The 14,888-nt window shown below is 34.8% G+C and overlaps 2 long non-coding RNA genes across 7 annotated transcripts in view; one reads left to right on the top strand and one right to left on the bottom strand.

Moving 5' to 3' along the window:
• Nucleotides 1–14,888, top strand: part of LOC146396954 (uncharacterized) — a 545,736-nt gene that overhangs the window by 216,823 nt on the left and 314,025 nt on the right. The window contains exon 4 of one of the 6 annotated variants that reach the window (XR_014827588.1): nt 4,414–7,181. The exons of 4 other annotated variants lie outside the window; for them this stretch is intronic. This is a non-coding gene — a long non-coding RNA (uncharacterized LOC146396954). Of the gene's footprint in view, nt 1–2,610; nt 7,182–14,888 lie in introns of those variants that run through there. One more of the 6 variants, XR_014827592.1, reaches the window with a different exon arrangement.
• Nucleotides 1–14,888, bottom strand: part of LOC146396955 (uncharacterized) — a 263,099-nt gene that overhangs the window by 19,532 nt on the left and 228,679 nt on the right. The window lies entirely within an intron of this gene.

Here is a 14,888-nt window from a genome sequence, read left to right as displayed (position 1 = left end):
AAGATTCTGCTTTTAACTAAGCTTTGAACCATCTCTTTCCCTGCTGGGATTTACAGGGTAGTTATCAGACTTTTTTTTTTTTTTTTTTTTTAAGGGCTGCACCTGTGGCATATGGAAGTTCCCAGGCCAGGGGTTGAATCTGAGCTACAGTTAACAGCTTATGCAACAGCCATAGCAACGCCAGATCTGAGCTGTGTCTGTGACCTACACTGCAGCTCTTGGCAACGTGGAATGCCTAACCCATTGAGCCAGGGCTCAAACCTACGTCCTCATGGATACCAGTTAGGTTCATTACTGTTGAGCCACAACAGAAACTCTTATCAGACAATTCTACAGAAAACATAAATTTCATTTGTATCCAAGATCCCATTATATGCTCTCCTTAAGAACTTGGCCCCATATTATTTAATTTAATAAACTATTTTTTCTATGTAGTGTATATTTCAATATTGTAAATAAGTATGCAAAGTGGCAAGTTCCCCTTGTGGCTCAGGGGGTTAGGAACCTGACTAGTATCCCTGAGGTTGTGTATTTTATCCCTGGCCTTGCTCTGTGGGTTAAGGATCTGGCATTGCCACAATCTATGGCATAGGTCACAGAAGTGGCTCAGATCCTGTGTTGCTATGGCTACAGCAGCTGCAGCCCAGATTCAACACTTAGCCTAGGAACTTCCATATGCCGCAGCTGTGGCCCTGCAAAAGAAAAAACAATGGACAAGTATTTCTGCTGTCTAGCTCCTTTCTGTAGCAAGATTTTATTCTTTGTGTTCTACGAACCTGATATACAAAGGAAAAAATTCTTTCCTTTGATAGTTAGTAGACAAACCTTTAGCTCTATTGCCTAGAGTTACATAAAGCAGGCTAATTCTCTTTGAGCTAATTAGCCAAAAGTCAATTATTCCAATGGCAAGATTATAAAAAGGCAATTTTCTGAATGAACTCTCCTTAGTTTTTCTCCAGATGAAAGCTTTCTTTCTCCTTTCTCTAGCTTCCACTAAATTTAGTTGCAAGGACATGATGGGGAAATAAATTGAAAAAAATTCTTTAAAAGCTATTTATAAACCAACATTAAAGTTAAATAAATAAGAGTTCCAATTGTGGCTCAGCCAGTTAAGAACCTGACGTAGTGTCTGAGAGCATGTGGGTTCCATCTCTGGTGTCGATCATTGGGTTAAGGATTTGGCATTGCCACAGTCTGTGGCATAGCTCATAGGTGCAGCTCATATCTGGTGTCACTGTGGTGTGGTGTAGGTCTGAAGCAGCAGCTCCAATTCAACCCCCAGGGAACTTCTATATGACACAGGTCCATAAAAAAAGTCAATAAAGTTAGACTATTAAAACATTACAGAAATCTCAAAAACTTTTGAAACCATATAATCTAATCTGAATTGATGTAAGTTGTATAAATAACTGACAAAGCAGGCATATTTTACAATTTAGTTGCTTTACCTTGATCTGTGAGCCTCCTCTTAAACACACCTGACTCTATGTTTATTTCTCAGTTCCCATCTTTGCACTTAACTTTTGTTGTATTTATCCTACTGTCAGAATGTTATACACAACATTGGTATATTAATCCACAATGTGATTTACATGGCCTTACTGCTATGACTCTTACCCACCTGTTGCCCTTGGTTTCACATAACTCACCATAGCTTCCCCACCTGAACACTTCCCATGCTTTCAGTTTTGGGCATCTGGGAACACATGGCAATTTTTATACGCCAAGATTTCTAATTTAAAAAATAATAATAAAAAAAAACTAAGGAAAAAAAAAAGAGAGAAATTACTATGATGCATTAGATAGGAGGCAGTGGCAATTTCAAATATATATGTTTCTGATTGGAGTTCCCTTCCTGGTGCAGTGGAAAGGAACCCAACTAGGAACCAAGAGGTTGCAGGTTTGATCCCTGGCCTTGCTCAGTGGGTTAAGGATCTGGCGTTGCCGTGAGCTGTGGTGTAGGTTGCAGACATGGCTCGGATCCTATGTTGCTGTGGCTGTGGTGTAAGCAGGCAGCTGTAGCTCCAATTAGACTCCTAGCCTGGGAACCTCCACATGCTGTGCATGAGGCCCTAAAAGGACAAAAGACAAAATAATAATAATAATAAAAAAATAAAATATATATGTTTCTGATTATCATATGTGCATATGACTTAAGGGAGTGCATAGCTTCTGTGCCCTCTCTTTATGGGATTAAGATTGTTCCCTCCCAGCATAGCAATGTGTTCATCAACCAGGATTATCCATTAAACTTTGATATCCAGAGTTTTTATTAGGATTTCATTATGTAGGTGTGATGTATTGATTGAATCATAAGCCTTGGGATGTAACTCAATCTCCAGCCCTCTATCTTCCCAGGAGGCTGGCCTAGCTCAAAGTCCCAACCCTCTAATCACATAGTTAATCTTTCTGGATACTAGCCCACACTATAAACTATCTGGGGATCTGCAATGAGTCATTCATTAACATAAGAAGAGTCTCCTATAACTTGAGAAATTCCAAGGATTTTAGAAGTTTCATGCCAGGAACCCAAGACAGAGGCCAGACAAATTCTTTATTGTATAAGAGCTGGTATTTGTTGTTTTGAGTTAAATATTTTTGTTTTCTCAGCCAGACCACAGCCACAATGACACCAGATCTGAGCCTCACCTATGAAGTATGCCACAGACTGTAGCAATGCCAGATCTTTAAGCCACGGATTGACACCAGAGATTAAACCCACGCCCTCTTGGACACTTGTCAGGTTCTTAACTGGCTGACCCACAACAGGAACTATTAGTTGTTTAACTTTAATTTTGTTTATAAATAGATTTATAAACTAATGTATTATCCTTTTGCTACTTTTATTCTCCGGGTAATTTGGTAGAGATCTGGGAATAGTCAGAAACAATAGGAAATTTACTTATATTAGCTAACAGTTCTCATTATAACCATATAAAATAGGCATTTTATCCTTATTTATTAGGGAAGAAAATTAAAGCATTGGGAGCTTGGGTAAGTTGCCCAGGTCATGTACTGAGTAAGGGGCAGAGTTCATGTTGCACCCAGGACTAGCTGGACCCAAATCTTAAACAAAGTAAGGACTAGGATTAGTGTGGTTTATGACTTCAGGACTCTAAACGGAAGGCTGTTTTAGTATTTACATCAAAACTGAAAATGAAGAGTTTTCAAAAATAAAATTTTCCAATTAGAGTATATTTTCTATTTTTTTTTAAAGACATCCACCTCCAAATAATACAAAGGTCACTTGTCCAATATACACCTGCTTCCTAGAGTCACCCCTGTGGTTAAAGATATGTTATATCTAAGCACTTTATTTTCTTAGGGAACCTGTGTAATGGCCTAATGGCTGCAATTCTGCTTATATTAGCAACACTATTTTGATATTCAGAATGTCCTTTTGCTTCTTTGTTGCTACGAACAGTGGAGCACAATGTGGAACACAATGACCCAGAAAGAAAAAGTAACTTATTTGATTTAAATCTATGTCAAGGAAGTAGCAGACTCAGAGAAAGAGCATTTAAAACATATGTTATTTTCTGATACTCTCCCAGGTACATCTAAAATGCACTCATTAAAAATTTCATTTTTTTTTTCCAGTTGGTAAATGTCTACATGTTTCAAAATTGCCATATTCCTTCTGATTCAGTAGTCTTAAACGTTATTAAGGTGCTTTATGTTTGAGCCATTAAAACACTTTCGAGTCTCAGTTTTAAGTTAGGACTGAGTGAATTCTGGTCTTTTAATAATCTGTGCTCTTGAGATTATTTCTTCTCTCTTCCAACAGTGATGATTCTAGTGGAGTCATGAGCTATTATGACTTGTATTATTTCTTCTCTATGACTTGTATTATTTCTTCTCTCTTCCAACAGTGATGATTCTAGTGGAGTCATTAGCTATTATTTAGCAAGTATCAAAAGGCTGCCCACATATATTTACACTTACTTCATCCAACTGGGAATCTGATTATTCTTGTCAGTGGTATTCACTGACTGTGAGATTGATGACCAGCAGCATTGGCATTACCCAGAAATATGCTCAAAATGCAAATTCTTGAGGTCCACTCCAAATTAACTTAATCAGAATCTCTAGAGTTGAAGCCTAGAAATCAGTATTCTCTGCAAATGATTCTGATGGAAGCTAAAATTTGAGCACCATTGCCTTAGTTTATTCTTGAGATCACACACTGAAACACCTTCTAAGCTACAAAATTTCCTAGGTTAAATATTAGTAACATCACTAGTCGTAAACATGGTCATACCAATAACATCAAGGCAGTAGGAATATCTTTCCCATTGTTAGGGTCATCTTGCAAACACCTACAACAGCAAAACAGGAAACTGGTAAATTCTTATGCTTTTTAGCATAAGGCCATAAAATGTCTGAAGAATAAAGAAAAATTTTATTTACCAGGTGTGGAAGGTTAGCAGCTGAGTAGAAATGCTTAAAGAAAAAGAAAATGGAAAATTTCTGGATAAGAAAGAGTGAATGATCTTCTTTCAGAATATTTTTTAAATCGACTCTTTATAAAGGGGAAAATGAAAGAACTGTGCCAGAAGTTTTGAGGAAGAGGAGAACTTTCTGCTTCTACTCTTTACAAAGCTGGTTTTATCTGTGATAAGAGAGAAAATTAAGTTTTATATTCGTGATTAAGACTATTCTTCTCGTTTATAACTTTATCTTCTCCACCACTTCCATATCTTAGCTGAGAAACTTACTTAAATGTTTCTATTAAAATATAAATGTGAAGAAGCAAATAATTTTCTTTGATTGTGGTATCTATTTCAGTTACTAGCTCTCTGACCTTCCCATCAGCTAAACATCTTGAAAAAGGCAGTAAGCCTTCATCAGACTATAATTTCCTGAGTTTTATACCAAGTCATTAGAAGGGTAAATAATAGTAATAAAAAGAAAAATTGATAAGCATTTAGATATTTTACATGCATAATCTCACTTTATTAACAGTTACACTGACCCACCAAGGGAGGTGGTGGTGTTTTCCTCATGTAACAGTTTGGGAATCAGGGAACATGGGGAAGTTTAAGTAAGTTTTCCAACAGTAGACAGTTAATAAATTGCTTACTCAGGATTCACATCTAGTCCAATTCCAGATCTAGGTATTGCTAAAATCAAGGAGTATTAGCATTTATTAAAGTCAGGAGGTAATCATTGGGAAAATCCAAGATGCCTTGTATGAATGGTGGTGGTATTAACTCAGATTGGAAACATAGGATGAAGAAAATCTCAGTGTGCATGTGTGTATGCATATGTTTGTGCATGCCCATGAGCACTTGGTCATAGTGGTAGTAGGAGTCATGTAATTGTAAAACATGATTAATACCTTTGTTTTTAATTATATTAAACTTAAAATATTGGTGTATTATCTGATGATTTCAACATAGATATATGATCCCATACTGAAGAAAGAAATTGATTAAATGTATATGTATAAGTGGGTGATAACAGCATAGAGGTACATAATTGAAAGCTGTGCATATGGATGTCACAGATTTAATTTGGGCTCCTGCATGTATGAACTCACTCTTCTCAAGGAGTGTAATAACCTCAGAATTGCTAAATCAAATGATTGCTTCTCAATTTTCATATTGCTTGACTGAGTTATAAACTTTATTGTCTGATTAATCAAATTCATTCAGATTCAGATGATGCTCTCTATAGAAGTGGAGGAATGGATTAAGATGATGATAACCAGTTACAGCCTTATACAAAACTAACTATCTTGGAATAATCTACCATGTTTGGGCACCTTCATAGGTAAAGACCTATGAAGGAATTTATAGGGCTAGTGTCTTTGGCAGTCCTGCAGATTAGTCTATCAGAAGTCATGGAAGGGTTACAGTAGAAGGCAAAGAGTTAAGTGTTAGCTGGGACTAAGTAGGAAAAATAACTGAAAAGCCTGAACCAAAGGTAGCATTGAACCTCCAACAACAATAATCTAAAGAGATGGTAAATACAGGTTTGGTACAAATAGGTATAGATATCTGAAGAGATATAGTCCAGGAAATTGAGGAGTCTGGGTGGCAAAGCTTATTAAATTAAATCATTTTTTACTTGGCAGTATTTATTTACTGCCAGCTATGTGGCAGGTACAGTGTTAGCCTTAGCAATATAATGGTAAACTAAATAGACTTTTCCCCAGACACCATCAAATTTATTACCTCTTGAATGAAGTTAAATTAATCAAATTATTATCAAAATTGCTTAACATCTTTATTCATGCTATAAAGGAAAAGAAAAAGATATTGTGAGATAATATAATAGGATAGCCTAATTTCTGTTTGTGTGCCTGTGTGTGACAGAGAGATTGAAATCCAGTGTGCTTGAGAAAGAGGTAAAGAGTAAAAGCTTTACTCAGAGACTTATAATCTGGAATATGAAGAATACTGTGTTAGATATCTAAAGGGTATATTGGGTGAATTCAAGGGAAAATAAATAAAAGTGGAACACTGCACTAAATTACATGTGGTCTTTGTACTGGAACTTTCTAAGTTCACTGTAGATTCTCTTTTTTTTATTATGGTTGCTGCTAGGAGGTCAGTTTCCTGACACCACTACTGCAGGTTGGTTGAATTTAGATAAATACAGTGCATATTATGGAAATGAGTGCTGTCAGGAACTAGTACAAAAGCCAAAGATACGAGGCCATGCTCTAGTACTCCACAGAAAATGCTAAGCTCCAAAATTAAGACAGAAGCTCAGGTTTTTGGACAGGGGTTTTTAGCATCCAAAAATATTCCTTGTTTTGAATCACCTCAGTGTTTGGTACAACTGAGCTTAGAGGCATCAGTGACTCTTGCTAAGAGGTTCTAGAGACCAGAAATTAACTATGAAGATGTAATCTAAAACTATTTTGAAGAACTGGCTGAGAAAGTAGAAAAAGTCCCTCTCTTATGCTTACATACAGAAAAAAAAAATTAGAACTGATACATCTTTTATCTGTCTATGTTAATCAGAGAATCTAATCTATTTAAGGTTTCAGATTTTATGACTTGACCTTTCCTGATTTCTCTTATTATTTTGAGGCTGACAAGTTTTTTTTTTCTCTTCAGATTTTTTTTGTTTTTATTCTATATTCTTCCATAATATATCTATGATATGAGATTTGAGCACTTAAAATGGTCCCATAACCTCCTCCTCTCAATCAAAAAACAAAACAAAAACATCTTCAAGTGGCCTATAAAGTACTCTTAAAAATGTTAATACATTTAGAAAAATATCATATTATCTATTAGTTGGTGAAAATTCTGTATTTCCATTGTTTTATAAGATTGGAAGCTAGACTTTGTTTTACTGAATTATCTGAAGTAATCAAAAATGTAGCTTTGAAAGAAGAGATTAAGAATGACTTCCATAAACCTATGTTAGGAGTTCCCAGATCCTCTTTCCTATTCAGTTAAACCTATTTAATAGCACATCTGTGACTAGATAGTGCTATTGTCAACTTAAATCTTCTCAAATACCTATGTGATTATGCATAATTCCTTATTGCTGATGCTTCTTTAATGTGTAAGTTGAGCTTGGGCAAGGGGACATTGTTTTAAGCAGCTTTATATGGAAAAGAACAGATGAAGGCATTCCCTGAGGTGCAGTGGGTTAAGGATCCTGAGTTGTCACTACTGTGGCTAGGGTCACTGCTCTGACATGGGTTCAATCCCTGGCTTTGGAATTTCCACATGCTTCAGGAGAGGCCAAAAAAAAGAACATTTGGATTCTATTGATTCTGTGTGTGAGGCAGGAAAATGCATTATTTTCACAGGTTGTAATTTCAGGTAGACCTGTGTTTTATTCCCTGTATTCACTCTTTTTAGGTGAGTGACCTGGAAGAATTGCTTAGGTTCTTTGAGCTTCAGTTTTTTTAATTGGTAAAATGGGAATAATGATATTATATACCATAAAAAGTTATAATAAGAATTAATGAAATAATGCTCATAAATCCTCAGCAGATTAGCTGGCACTTGGCACTTTATTAATATTTGCTATGGCTGTTGTCTTCATCATTCACTCTCTTTAGAGACTGAGATGGGGTATGAGAGGGAGAAGGAAGCATATATGAAAATATAAGAAACTTGTGCAGTTCTCATAATCAGATTCATCTTGATTCATACATACTCCTTACTGCTGGATATATGCACATCCCACTTTTTCCATCTGTGAATGGAAATCATTTATGCAATATTCCAATGGCATGCTTTTAGAATCTAGCAACTACATGTTCATATGGATATATTCACTTACTTTAACGTTTCATTAAAAAAAACCCATCAAATTCTTTAAGCAAATACCAGCTTTTACGACTCTGCTATGATCAGTAATTCCTCCGATGTCCAATATGTAAAATTCATTATTAAAGACCTGATATCCTTGTAATACTATTAATGAAATTTAAATGTCTGTCCTGCAGCCAGATTCTCCCTGCTGAGAGGATGATGTTGATTGAAGTCAATGAGAGTCAGGTATGAGTAAAGGATAGAAGCCTTTGGTCTCTGATAAGTTTCCTTCTGTTACTTTTATACTGAAGGTAGTTTCCTCCTTGCTTTCATCTTAAGGTGGAGGCATTGAATACTTATGAGCAAGTCTTCAATCAACACTGGTGATTATTTTTTGGACAGCTTATTTGGATATCAAACATTTAGTCTGCATTTCCTACTGGTTAAGATAACCTACTTGAAGAAATAACTTTATTTCCATGGATAAAATTCATCTGTGAATGATCCCATGCCCCCACCATATGCCTTATTGTAACCTAATATATATATATATTTTTTTTTTTTTGGCTAGTGCTCCAAGGGATACACTTGAATATCATTGAAGAAAGTAATTATTAAAAAAATGAAAACTTTGTTGTCAAATTCTAAATTTAAATTTAGATGCAGGGCTTTGTTCATATATGCTACTCATCATTCAGAATATAAAGAAGTCTCTTCCTGCTGTTATGTTAATGAGTAATTAATCCATGGGTTTTTTTACCTACTCATTTAAATGAAATGTTTCAAAAACTTTCTATTCTATAATGTTACATAAAGAGACATATTTTTACTACTCAGAATGGAACTCTACTCTTCAAAATAACCAAAATATGCAACTCATGAATAAGTAGATAGGCATTTAATTTTCATAGGTAAGGTGAATAGGCTCATGAATAAATAGATAGGCAAGGTGAATACTTTGGCAAGAAAGTAAAAATGGATAATGTACATGAATATGTGGGTTTGTGAGCTTATATATAGTCTCTGCTAATATCAAAACATGGATCAAAATATAAGATGAGTATACACTGTATAATTTTAATGCAGACTAAATAAGAATTTTGTCACAGTTCTTTTTTCCTCCATAGATAGGGCAACAAAACTCATATACTTCATCAATTTAACCATATTAAGCTTCCATCATCTCACATATTCCAGCATGCACTGACACTCCCCCCCCCCCCCCCCCCCGCCAACAATAAAACCCACCTTAATCTTGTACTACTCTTCAGAAAGAAAAAATAAACTGGTCAAAAATATCTTTTAAAACCCTTAAAACCTTAAATCTATCAGTAAAGGCTTTGATAAATTGGTATCTTAGGTAAATGACACCTTTAGTTCTAATGTGTATGCGAGTTAATAAAACCATTCTTCAACGCCATTTTTTCAATGCTTATTTTAACCTCCATTGCTCAGTTTAAATTTACCCCCCCCCAATGCCCATTGCTCATTCTGTGATTTTGCCAAAATTGATATGACCTTGCTTTCATCTCAGTGCCGCACTACCTAAATTAGGCTTTTTTTTTTTTTGAGCACTTATATTCCCACAGAAGTTATGTTTATATGTGCCATTATTTTATTCTGAAACTGTACTATCTTTCTCCAATTTATCTTTCAGTTCTCTGTAGTAACATTAAGTCTTATTTGCAATATGTGCTCAATAACTCTTTTGAAAGGAAAATATTAGTGAAAGAGCTAAATATAGTATTTTGAGTCCCTTTTCTTCTAATTTAACTCCTAGTTAACTATATCTCACCTGTCAAAAACGTCATCTAATTTTTAATTTTTAAAATCCATAGAGTAGAATCTCTTACTTTACCTTTCTCTTCAAAGTTCAACTTTGTTTTTTCTTTTTAAAAATGTTGTTGGAGTATAGTTGACTCACAATGTTGTATTAGTTTCAGGTGTATAGCAATGTGAATCAGTTATATATATATATATATATATATATAAATATATCCATTCTTTTTTTCCCATAAAGGTTATAACAAACTATTGAGTAGATTTTTCTGTGCTATACAGTAGTAGGTTATTGTTTTGTTTGTTTGTTTGCTTCTTTTGTCTTTTTGCCTTTTCTAGGGCCGCTTTCCGCGGCATATGGAGGTTCCCAGGCTAGGGGTCTAATCAGAGCTGTAGCCGCCAGCCAACCCCAAAGCCACAGCAATGCGGGATCCAAGCCACGTCTGCAACCTACACCACAGCTCATGGCAACACTGGATCCTTAACCCACTGAGCAAGGCCAGGGATCGAACCCACAAGCTCATGGTTCCTAGTCTGATTCATTAACCACTGCCCCACGATGGGAACTCCAGTAGGTTATTGTTAATCATCTATTTTATATAGTAGTGTATATACATTATTCCCACCCTCCCAATTTCTCCCTCTCCTCAACAGTTTCGGCTATGGTAACCATAAGATTAGTTTTGAAATCTGTATGTTTCTGTTTTATCAAGATTTTTTGTATCATTTTTATTAGATTCCACATATAGATATATCATATGCTATTTGTCTTTCTCTGTCTGACTTACTTCATTTAGTATGATAATCTCTAGATCCATCCATGTTGCTACAAATGGCATTATTTCATTCTTTTCTATGGTTGAATAATATTCCATTGTATATGTGCACTACATGTTCTTTTTCTATTCCTCTATTGATGGAAATTTCTCTTGCTTCTTGGCTATTGTAAATAGTGCTGTGATGAACATTAGGGTGCATGTATCTCTTCGAATTATGATTTTCTCTGGGTATGAGCCCAGGAGTGGGATTGCCATATCATATTACCAATGATATTCTTCACAGAACTAGAACAAAATATTTTTAAATTTGTATGTAAACACAAAAGACCCGAATAGCTAAAGCGATATTGACATAGAAAAATAAAAATGGAGGAATCACACTCCCTAACTTCAGTATTTACTACAAAGCTACATTAATCAAAACAGTATAGTACTAGCACAAAAACAGAAATACAGATCAGTGGAACAAAATTGAAAGCCCAGAAATAAACCCAAGCACTTATGGTCAACTATTCTATGACAAAGGAGGCAATAACTATACAGTGAAGGAAAGACAGTTACTTCAAAAGGAACTTCCCTACTGTCTTCCATAGTGGTTGCACCAATTTACATTCCCAGTAACAGTATAGCAGGGGCTCCATTTTCTCCACATCCTCTTCAGCATTTTTTGTTTGTAGACTTTTTGATGATGGCCATTGAGACTGGTGTGAGGTGGTATCTCACTTGTAGTTTTGACTTGCATTTCTCTGATAATTAGTGATGTTGTATATCTTTTCATGGTGCTTTTGGCCATCTGTCATCTGTCTGTCTTCTTGGGAGAACTATCTATGTAGATATCCTGTCCAGTTTTTGATTGGGTTTTTGGAGGTTTTTTGATATAAACTCCATGAGACGTTTGTATGTTTTGGAGATTAATCCATTGTCAGTCACTTCATTTGCAAATATTTTCTCCTATTCTGTGTGTTGTTTTGTCATTTTGTTTTTAAAGGGATTCCTTTGCTGTGCAAAACCTTTTAAGTTTAATTAGTTTCCATTGGTGTCTTTTTATTTTTAATTTATAGGAGGTGGATCAAATAAGATATTGTTGCAATTTATGTAAAAGAATGTTCTGCCTAGTTTTCCTCTAGGAGTTTTATAGTATCTGGCCTTATGTTTAGGTCCTTAACCTATTTTGAGTTTATTTTTGTATATGGTGTTAGAGAATGTTCTAATTTCATTCTTTTGCATATAGCTGTCCAGTTTTCCCAGCACCCCATATTGAAGAGACGGTTTGGTTCCTTCCTAGGATAATTTCCTTAATAGCCACAGAAGGGCTCACAGTCACAACTGAGAATAATTGACTCCCAGTTCAAACTCAGAGGAAAAGGTAGGCAGCTCTGATCAACTGTTCCAAGCATAGGAAGCCAAAGTCTCAATCCTATTAGACTAACTTTGGTCACTTGACCACTTCTAAACAAATAACTGTGAGAAATAACATAGAAAGTACTAATTGGATTAATTTATCAGAGCTCACCTGAGGAGTGGCTATATTTTACTTCTTGAAATATTTAGACTTTAAGAGAGAAAAATCAGATATTCTAACAAAAATTGGCTATATTTATAAGGATAGAAGGAAAAATGGATTATAGATATCTAACTTTAAATTGCCAATGGGCATAGCCTGAGTTAATTAGAATACATTTTTAATAATTGAAGAAGAGAGGTATATCTTTACTGTTCAGTGTAAAAAGAAGAACAGCAACAAAAAGAGTATAGACAAAGTCCGAGAAGCAGTTTGGGCTCAGAAGATAGTCATGTATTAGTAGTGCTTCCACTAATGTGTAGGTATGTCATTGTGCCCCTAGGGAAAGGCCGGGGTGACCATTTATCCCCAATTACATTTAAATGGAACTACAAGTGATATGTGAATTCCAGGTTAAGAAATTCTGATGAAGCAACAATTCTAATTTTTGGCTAGTATTAGAATCACCTAGGCAGCATTAAAAAAAAAGGCTGAAGTATCACTCAGGCAGATTTTTATCAGAATCTCTAGGTAAGATACTGATAGGAATAGCCTTTTTATAAAAGGTTATCAAGTGATTCCAAAGTATAGTCATAGCTGAGAACCACTGGTCTAAAGCAGTACTTTCCAAACTTCATATGCATAAAGATTACCTAAGCACTATGTTAAAACATATAATCTGGTAAAATGGGTTTGGGATGGAGCTTGGAATTCCATATTTCTAACTAGCTATCAGGTAATAACAATGTCCCTGGTCCATGAAGAACACTTGTTCTAAAAGAGATCAAGTAATCACTGACTTGCAATGACTCTTTTTCACCAGTCTATCCAATCTAAATCCAGAGCCATGTAATCTGGCCATATTTAGGAAGTGCTTCCTTTTCTGTTATACTTATTTTAACTTTTTTTCCACTTAACATGTTTATGTTCATAAAGTTAAGTAAAATAAAAATAAAATTTTCATTTACTTAGTTTCTTTTGATGATTTTTTTTTCATTTCATTTATGCTTATTGTTAATAATTGCTTTGTGAGTAAAGGAATTGATTTTAAAAATTGATTTCCTTGAAAGGATCCTATTGTTAGAGGATTTTCTCAATATATAAAACAACCAAAACTAAAATATTCATATAGAATACTCTACTAAAAATCGGAATACACATTTCTCAAGTGAATATGATAGAGCATATGTTAGGCTACAAAAACAGTCTCAACAAATGTAAAAAGACTGCAATCATACCTAATATCTTCTCCAACACAATTGAATGACCTAGAGATCAATAACAGAACAAAAACAGTCTTTTCCATAAATATTTACAGATTAACACACTCCAAAGTAATAATGGGTTTAAAAGAAAATCATAATGAAAATTAGAAAATGCTTTAAGATGAATTAAATGATATCACAATACACCACTATTATGGAATGTAATGAAAGCAGTGCTCAGAAGAAACTTTTATAGCTCTAAAGAAATACATTAAAAGAAAAGAATGATCCTAACTCAATAAACTAACTTGGCACTTTATGAACTAGTAAAAGAAGAGCAAAGTCAACCCAACGTCAGAGGAAAAAAGGGAGTAACAGTATAAGAGTGGAAATAAGTTAAATACTAAATAGAAAAAGGAAGAGAACCAGTGAAACCAACAGCTGGTTGAAATGATTAACAAAACATACAAACTGTAGCTAGATTGACTAACAAAAAAAAAAATACAACCAAAAATCAGAATGTAAACTGGAGATAAGATTACTAATATGGAACAAATAGCAAAGATTATAAAAGAATATAATTATTTGCCAACAAATTACATAAGCTAGATTCAATGGACAAATTCCTAGTGACACACAAATTACCAAAACCAGCTCAAAGAGAAAAAGAAAACCTGAATAGAACTGTAACAAGTACATATTTTGTCAGTAATAAAAAATAACTGGGAGTTCCCATCGTGGTGCAGTGGAAATGAATCCGACTAGGAACCATGAAGTTGCAGGTTCGATCCCTGGCCTCAGTCAGTGGGTTAAAGATCCTGTGTTGCGGTGAGCTGTGGTGTAGGTTGCAGACACAGCTCAGATCCCGAGTTGCTGTGGCTGTGGTGTAGGCCAGCAGCTGTAGCTCTGATTCTACCCCTAGTGTGGGAACCTCCATATGCCACAAGTGCAGCCCTAAAAAGCAAAAACAAACAAACAAAAAAACAAAAACAAAACAAAAAACAAAAAGAACAAGAAAAAAAATTATGCCTTCACTGAAAAAATTCTACCAAACATTTAAAGAAGAATCACCTCCAAATTTTAAATTCTTTCAAACAGTAGACATTTGAATACTCTCCTTTTCTATGAATCCAACATTATCTTGATAACAAAGACTGATAAAGATATCAGAAGAAAAATAATTATAGACAATTATCCTTTTTGAATATGGATGTGAAAATTCTCAACAAAAAGCTATCAAACTGTATCAATTTCTTCTGCTTCAATTCTCGGTCTAGGAGTTGTCCTCTCTCTACAAAATAATTTAACAGCCTTACAACTGGTTTCTCTACCTCTGTTACTGCCATCTTCAAGACATGCCCTACAGTGCAGTCAAAAATCTATACTTTTTTAAGTT

The sequence above is a fragment of the Sus scrofa genome, chromosome 14 (assembly GCF_054392235.1).
Source record: "Sus scrofa isolate SSC_HxYL_T2T_F1_AM1 chromosome 14, Sscrofa_HxYL_maternal_Yorkshire_Landrace_v2.0, whole genome shotgun sequence".
Lineage (NCBI taxonomy): Eukaryota > Metazoa > Chordata > Mammalia > Artiodactyla > Suidae > Sus > Sus scrofa.
The sequence above is the reverse complement of the archived record's forward strand: the minus strand, read 5'-3'. Positions and strand labels throughout refer to the sequence as shown.